Genomic DNA, 7,987 nt, shown 5'->3' on the forward strand with positions numbered 1-7,987 from the left:
GTAGCCCCTCTTCTGAGGAGTGATTACTGGATATTGCATTGAGGTGATCCATATTAATCATAAACCTAGGACCCGCTTCCCTTTACTTCTTTTTTTTTATCTGCTTTCTTTAGAAATTGTTTAAATCTTTCATAAATTTCTGCCCTCTTTACTTCTCCTCACAGTTTCAACTTATTTGCAATGTTATATGCAAACCTCTTCTATTTGATCCCTTTAATTGCTTACTTGAATATGTGAAGTCATAATTATAACATGGCCGGGAACGACACTAGTGGATCTTGAGGGGTGCCTAACACCTTCCCCTCGAGATAATTTCTAGCCCTTACCCAAACTCTAGTTTGAAGAACTCAAACCCTTTTAGTGTCCCAATGCACTTTAATCATTAGGTGGCGACTCTTCAATTCCAAAACCCAATTCCCAAAAGTGAACGAGTTGTCCTCCCAAATGTCACAAACCCGATTTCGCGTGAAAAAGGGGGCATCGACAGCATGGCGACTCTGCTGGGCGTGTTTTTTAGGCTTTTACCATTTCATGTTACTTGTGACTTTACTGCTTCATTATTGATTTTATTTAATGTCTTTATCCCTCTTCTACTTCAAAACTGACTTGGCTTTTTGTTTCTTTTTCTTTAATGCTTTCTTTTACCGCTTTCCTTCAATACTGTTGTAATTTCGAGCAATTATTGTAATGATTACTTTATGAACGTGCAAATACATGACAACTTGTTTCATTCTTGTAATTGCATCCTCAACATCATATTCCACTCGTGACAAACAAATACCATAGAAACGCTTATAATGAGTGGTTGCGCCCTTCCGATATTATCACCCCCTAAATTTGGCAAAGGCGTATTTACGGTAAAACCAGTCGATCCACGGTGCAGTCGACGGTTCTGTGCCTTTCCCTCTTGAGTTGTCCGCTCAAGGGTACCAGTCTAATACCCCATAGAAACCTCACTCTATTTAACTGTGCATGCATCATGGTCAAACCTAGCCGAGTCAGTTATGGTGTCCACATAATGACTCTTTAAGATAGCCTTGTCCAAAGTCCACTGGGTTTCCTTGAAACCCAAACGGACGCCACCATATTCTGTGCATTTATTTGGAGAACTAAATACTGCTATGCTAATTATTGGTTTTAATAGTCGATTCTGGTGGGGGTAGGGTCTAACCTTTTTGTTTTGCAGAAAATGAGGCATGAGTTCCCTAACTTCGGTATGGTTAGCACGCCCTCACTCTTGCTGACCTGGTGGAGGAATCTCCCATCAGGTGACCAGATCAATGAATGGAAAGAGAGGGTCACCAAGTCTAGCAAAAAGCTGGAATATATGGAATACAGTCTGCTGTAATTGGAAGGAAAAGTGAGGAAGAGAGTCACCGACTACCACAATGCTCAAGGAAACGAAAGAGAATGCCTGGCAAAGGCATTTTTACTGGAGAATCTGCGTGAACAGGAGGATTTGATCAACGAGAGCATTCAACCTGGGGAAGGTCCTTCTAGGACCAAATAGATACGAATTTACCTTTCCGTTTATAAATGTAATAAGGCCAACGTCCATTAGTGACATTTTATTTCCTGCAATTTTTAGTGTCGTTTTGGGATTCGTCTTATTTTTATCAATAAATTGAGGAATTTAGCGTTATAAGTTCTCCAAATCAACTTCTAGGCCTACCTCGGGCACAACGAGGCACCCAAATTAGGACACGATTTATATTCTTGCACTATGTGTTTAAATATTGCAATGTTTTCTTCTCATAACCCTCACTAACTTGTTACCTTTTTGTTTTTACTTTTGTTTTATTCCCCTCCCCAAAGGTTAGTTCGTGCACTCTGGCATCATCATCCTACTCCACAAGATCCAAGGTCCCTCTACCTCCTCCTCCTCCGAGTCCTATCAGAAACAAGAACAGAAGAAAAATGGAAGATTTGAACAACTTGGCCGAAAGGGTAGAGGTTTCTCAGGGTATTTAGGTTTCCAAAGAAAGTGCCGCCCAACTCGAACAGAAGTTATTAAAATTTCAGGAAGAACTGGACCAAGTTCGGAACTTGGCAAACTTATCATTTTCCCTCACTACCCCAGATGTCAACTTTCCCAATGCTCAAAATCCTACACCTCCACAAAACATCCCGAAACCACAGAAACAACCCGCTCCCCATCAACACTGCAACACATGTCACACTCCCCACTGCTCATTCCTGAACCACTAAACTCCACAAATGATCATCCCCACAACACGCCCATCTATGTGGAAACCATACCACACTATACTCATCCTATTTCAAGCACACTGGAGTCTAATGACAAAGACTCTCTTATAGGAACCTGGTCGCAGAACTCAAGAAGCTTACTAGCCGAGTCCAGGGTGTTGAAGGAAACAAAGGTATCGAAGGGCTGAATTATGAGGACCTTTGCATTCAGCCAGATGTCGAACTTCCTGAGGGGTACAAACCTCCCAAGTTCGAAATGTTTGATGGCACAGGGGATCCCAGAGTTCATTTAAGGACATACTGCGGCAAACTGGTCAGAGTCGGAATGGATGAAAAGATTCGCATGAAGCTCTTTATGAGAAGTCTGAAAGGGGATGCTCTATCATGGTACATTAGCCAAGACCCGAAAAAGTGGACAAATTGGGTAGGTATGGCGTCCGATTTCATGAACAGGTTCAGATTCAACACAAAGAATGCGCTAGATGTATTCTATATCAAGAATTTAAAGAAGAAACCCACGGAGACATTCCGCGAGTATGCCACTCGTTGGAGATCAGAAGCTACAAGGTCAGGCCGGCTTTAGAAGAAGAACAAATGAACATGTTTTTTGTTCGGGCTCAAGACCCATACTACGAAAGGTTGATGCTAATTGAAGGCCAGAAATTCTCCGAAATCATCAAGCTAGGGGAGAGGATCGAGGATCGAGGAAGGTATTAAAAGCGGTATGGTAACTAACTTTGACGCATTACAGGCTACCAACAAGGCTCTACAGTCTGGTGGCGCGCCCAAGAAAAGGGATGTGAGTGCCGTGATGGTCGCACAGAGAACAAAATCCCCAATAAAATATCAAACCTACCCATTACCTCCACTCACATATCAGCCTACCCCAAACTACCAAGCACCCTCACCCTCCTACCAAGCTCCACCACCCGCTTACCAATCATCTCACTTCCCACATATCAGCCCACTTCACCCAGATACTCTCAACCCGCACCTGTCTACCAAGCCTATAATACTCAACCCCCTCACTATCAATTCCCTCCCACTCGCCAAAACTTCCCTAGACCTCGACCAAACTTTGACTGCAGACCTCCCAAACAATACACCGCCATCGCCGAACCAATCGACCAGCTGTATGAAAGGCTTAAAGATGCTGGTTACGTCACCTTTATCCCTGCCATAACTCTGGAAAATCCTTCCCAATGGGTCGACCCGAACAAAACCTGTGCATACCATTCCGGCATGAAGGGGCATACCATTGATGAGTTTCGCTCCCTGAAGGACAAGATTCAGGCTTTGATTGACAACAAGATCATTGTGGAAAAGGAGCCCACTCCGAATGTCCGCAACAACCCTCTGCCCAACCACAAAGGTGGAGGCGTTTATATGATAGAGATAGAAGATGATTGGGACCCCAAAGGATCGATTGGATTGATTGCTGAAGGTGATGAGCCAAAGAAACCAACGGTCACACTTCATCCGATTGTAGTCCAGATTCAGCCTTCTGAAGACGCTGAAGTGAACATGTCCATACCACTTGAGTTCGAGGCACCTCCTTCTGCAAAGGCGCCAGGACCAGTTGAGGTCGAGTTTGGGTCCCCAAAGGCGCCTGAGCCCTTTGAAGTTACTGTATTACCTTCCAAGTCAAGGGTGCCTATTCCAGTAGCAATGACAGCCGTAACACCATTCCACACAAAAGCTATACCGTGGGACTACACAGCCGAGGCAAGAAGGAAAGGAAAAGCCATGTTCGGAGAAATAGTTGCAGTGCAGGGTATGACAAGAACCGGCAGGGTTTCAAAGGTAGAATGTATTGGTGGCACATCGACCTAGAATAAGGGCTCTAGTCCACGATTCCTGGATTCCAACCTTTCAAAGGCAAAGGAAGTCTCAAGCTATAAAAGTAGGCCTGCCATCGATGCTAAGAGATAGACGAGCTACCATAGATCCCTCACCGACGAATAGCATATTTTTATAAATTTATTTGGTATTTTTAAAGTTAAATTGCATATAATTGCAATTATAGCCTATTTTACGATTAACATCATTTTACAATTATAAAATCATTTCCAGTATTCTTAGATCAATATTTATATATTATTAATTAGTTCAGTGCTTTTAATTTGTCTTTAAAATCATCTTAACTATTTTTATAAAATAAAAAAAAGGGGGAAATTGGCTATTTAATACATAACCCATTTCTATTTCAATTGTAGCCTCAATTTGACCCCCCAATTCCGCCCAAATCAAAATAACCCAATTTTAATGTTAACCCAACCCACGACCCGTTTTCAGACCCACCCGGCTTCCCCTTTAATCCTGGTCGTTGATCATTTTGAGCAACGACTGTGATTCTTCCTTTCCATTTTTAATTCCCAATACCCCTTTACCCTAGTTCATTCTATCAAAGGCGCCGCCTGTGAACTCTCTTCGTCTCCCAAATTCTCTCTAGCCTCTCCAAAATCCTAATCATCTCCTACATGTTTCTACCACAGTCCCACCGGAATCCATGGCATTCCTAGCCAAAAGTGGCCTGTACTCACTCTCTCTCATCATTAAATCTAAGCTACTCGAAGTTTGGAGGCCCGAATTCAATGGCTCTCTTTATATCTGCCTCAGATCCGTAGATCTATGGCCTCTCCGGCCATTTTCCCGGCGTTCGAGCAATATGAGTCTCTTCGACTCAGGATCCGACTTTCCTCAAGACCTTTCTCATTCAAGGGTTTTCTCTGCAACTCTAGGCCATTTGAGGTTCTATACTTACTTATTTTCTTAGATATGTGCCATGCCTGGTCTTTACTTGACGTTTTAAAGGTTTTCCCCAAATTTCCTCTTTAAAATTGTTCAATTTCAATTTTAGCGTTTCTGAAAAAGGGATTTCTTCAAATTTTGATTCTTCCTGTTCCTTCTTTATGTGTTTTTTATGCTCGTATGTTTGCTTCTTACTATTCTCGAGTTTGCTCTCTTTTTTCTTTTCTGTTACGCAAGACTTTTCTGTTCTTTGCTGTCCCTCTCATGCTCACACATTAATTTGTGTTGTTTTTCCTTACTCTTTGCTATACATGTTTATGGTTGAGTTCTTTGATCTTGCTTGCTTTACTAAGTTCTGTTCGTGTTCCTACTGAGCATATTCTTTTTTTCTTCTCTACTGTTGTCTAAAAACTCGTATCCTCTCTTTCTTCTGAACTTGTTTGTATATACTTGTCTCTCGTGAGTCTTTGAAAAAAGATTTCTGAGCCTCTTTCAATGACCTTGTTTTGTCACCTCTTTGTCCGACTCAATTTGAAACCCTAAGATTTGGAGGTTTTCTTTGGGTAAATTGTATTAGGGTTCCACTTTGGAACCCTAGGCTTTTAGACTTACTATGAGCCTGTATTTGAACTTGAATCTCTTTTGCTTGTGACTCTGAAACATTCAATGTTAGACTCTTTCTTTGTTTGAGCTGTGTGCTTTATATATGAGAAAACTCCTCTTTCAAAAGGTTTTCATCAACCAAGCCATTGACTCTGAAATCCCTTTAATAAGGCTAATGATTTGTCACTGATTTTTTTGATTGAACCTCCTTTACCCTACTGGCTGTTTACTTGGTCTTTTTGTGTAAAAATCCCATGCTTGTGATGTTTTCCTTAAATACATTATCTTCTGTAATTCTGTACCAATTTTTGAATTATTTCTATACTTATGTGAATCTTTCCTTTATTACCTTAATTCCCTGTGATTACAATTGGAACCGGGATCCTCTTGATTGATTTTCGAACTAATGCCCTATTTTTACTTTATAAACACACTATTATTTCAACTTTCCTTAATTACCCACTATGTATTTGGACTTGTTTATGCACTATGTGGTTTCTTTGCCCTAATTAGCCTTACTGAACTGATTTCTTTTCCTTATTCTACCTTGACTAACCGTCTGAACTAGACTCCTTAATTAAAGGATTCCAGTCATCTTAATTGACACTAATTGATTGCTATTTCCATGTTTGTGCACTCTTTGCCTATGTACTGCTTGTTTTAAAAAACTATATAAAGACCTGTCTTCCCTCTTTATGGATGGAGATTGACATAAACAAAAACACTTCTAATTACATACTTTCTTGCAATACTGTTTGAATTCAACACTTTGCTTTGCTTGAGATCTTTTGGAATTGCTTTGTTTACAACTTTGCTCTCCCAAGGCTACTGTTTTCTTACTTGTTTTCCTTTGAAACTGGTATGTCTTTTATTTAAATTTTCTGCCTCACCCCTATGTGTTTACTTTACAGTTTCAGTCTTTTGTTAACTTTACTGCTCATGTTCAGTGATTTGTGCTAATTATGTTCCTTCATTGCTTCTATTTCTAGTGCGAATCCTTGCCCTATTCCCTTCTATGTGCTTGAGTTAAGGTCTTGGCCTAGCAGTATCCTAATTACTGCCCAGGCCATAACCTGATCCACAATGGATCCTAACTCTTAAGTTTGGCTAACAGGCTAGTCAGGGGTGTGCCAGCATCCCAATTGCTGGGCATGACCACCGGCCTGCCATGGCTCTCCCTGATTCTCCCCTATGCACTTACACTCACTCTTAGACTCTATGTTCTTCCCCCCATCCTATGAGCCTTGACTTGGGACCTTGAGTTCCCTCTAAACTTGGACATTTGAGGGCTGGCATTTCCACACTGCACTATGTTCTTAGTTCTGTAATGTTTTGGGGTGTAAGCACTGCCCGGAGCCCTTTGAGACTCTTGGGAACTTTGACACACCCCAAATATGAGAATGTCTTTTGGAAATCCGATCATGGAAGTTGGTTTATCTCATATTGTTGGACTTTGAGTCTGCATGAAGCTGTTTGGATGTAGCTGGAACTTCTGATGTAATTTTACATTTCTTTTCTGATTCATTCGGGTCTGTAATAATTTGTAATAACTATTGGGGATGGTTAGTGGAAAGGGATGGGGGATGAATGCATGCAAAGGGTAGAAAACTTGCCTATAGGTTATTTATAATTTCTGCATTTCTGCATTTTAGAAAATATGTCTATAAGTCTTTCTGCACTTCCGCATTTCTGCATTTTAGAACTCATGCTTATAAGTTCTGCATTTTTGCATTTTAGAGATTATGCCTATAGGTTCTGCATATGGAATCATGATCTTAGGTTTTTTTCTGCACTTCTGCATATACACGCCATTAGGCAAACAATTTAGGCTTAATAATTACCATTTCATTCTAGATACCATGCCTATAGGACTCTTGCATTTATGTAACTGTTTTAGAACCAATGACGCTATGAGATCATGCCTATAGGAGCAAATCAACTGAATCAGCTTCGTTTTGAATCTAGAATCAGTCATAAGTCTGCAGATCTTTGTTGATAAAACCGGCAAACTTTTTCCTTAATATCAATACGTTCTCTTAGATGTCATGCCTATAGGGCTCACTTAGGCAAACTATTAGGTAATTAAGTAACTGTGTCAGTCTTTGATAACTATATCCAGACAAGGCTAATTCGGACTCCTCATATGAGAAATATGTGATGAGTCCGCCTATCCTACGCCTTAATTTAATTCGGACCAAACCAGTATTTGAAGTCATGCTATATTTGCTCTTCTAAGTGAGGGGGCATGTATGAGCCTTAACTGCTATTTTTCCTCCCTTTAACTGCTATTTGTTATTGCTTGTCGCCTACATTTTTTATCCTTTTGAAACTCTGAAAAAGCCCCAACTCCCTCCCCTTTAGGATTAGTAGTTCAATGCCTCCGGGACTGATAGGATTGGGATGGGTAAGCATGCAATAAGTAACG

The sequence above is a fragment of the Nicotiana attenuata genome, chromosome 10, assembly GCF_001879085.1.
Source record: "Nicotiana attenuata strain UT chromosome 10, NIATTr2, whole genome shotgun sequence".
NCBI classification, from domain to species: domain Eukaryota; kingdom Viridiplantae; phylum Streptophyta; class Magnoliopsida; order Solanales; family Solanaceae; genus Nicotiana; species Nicotiana attenuata.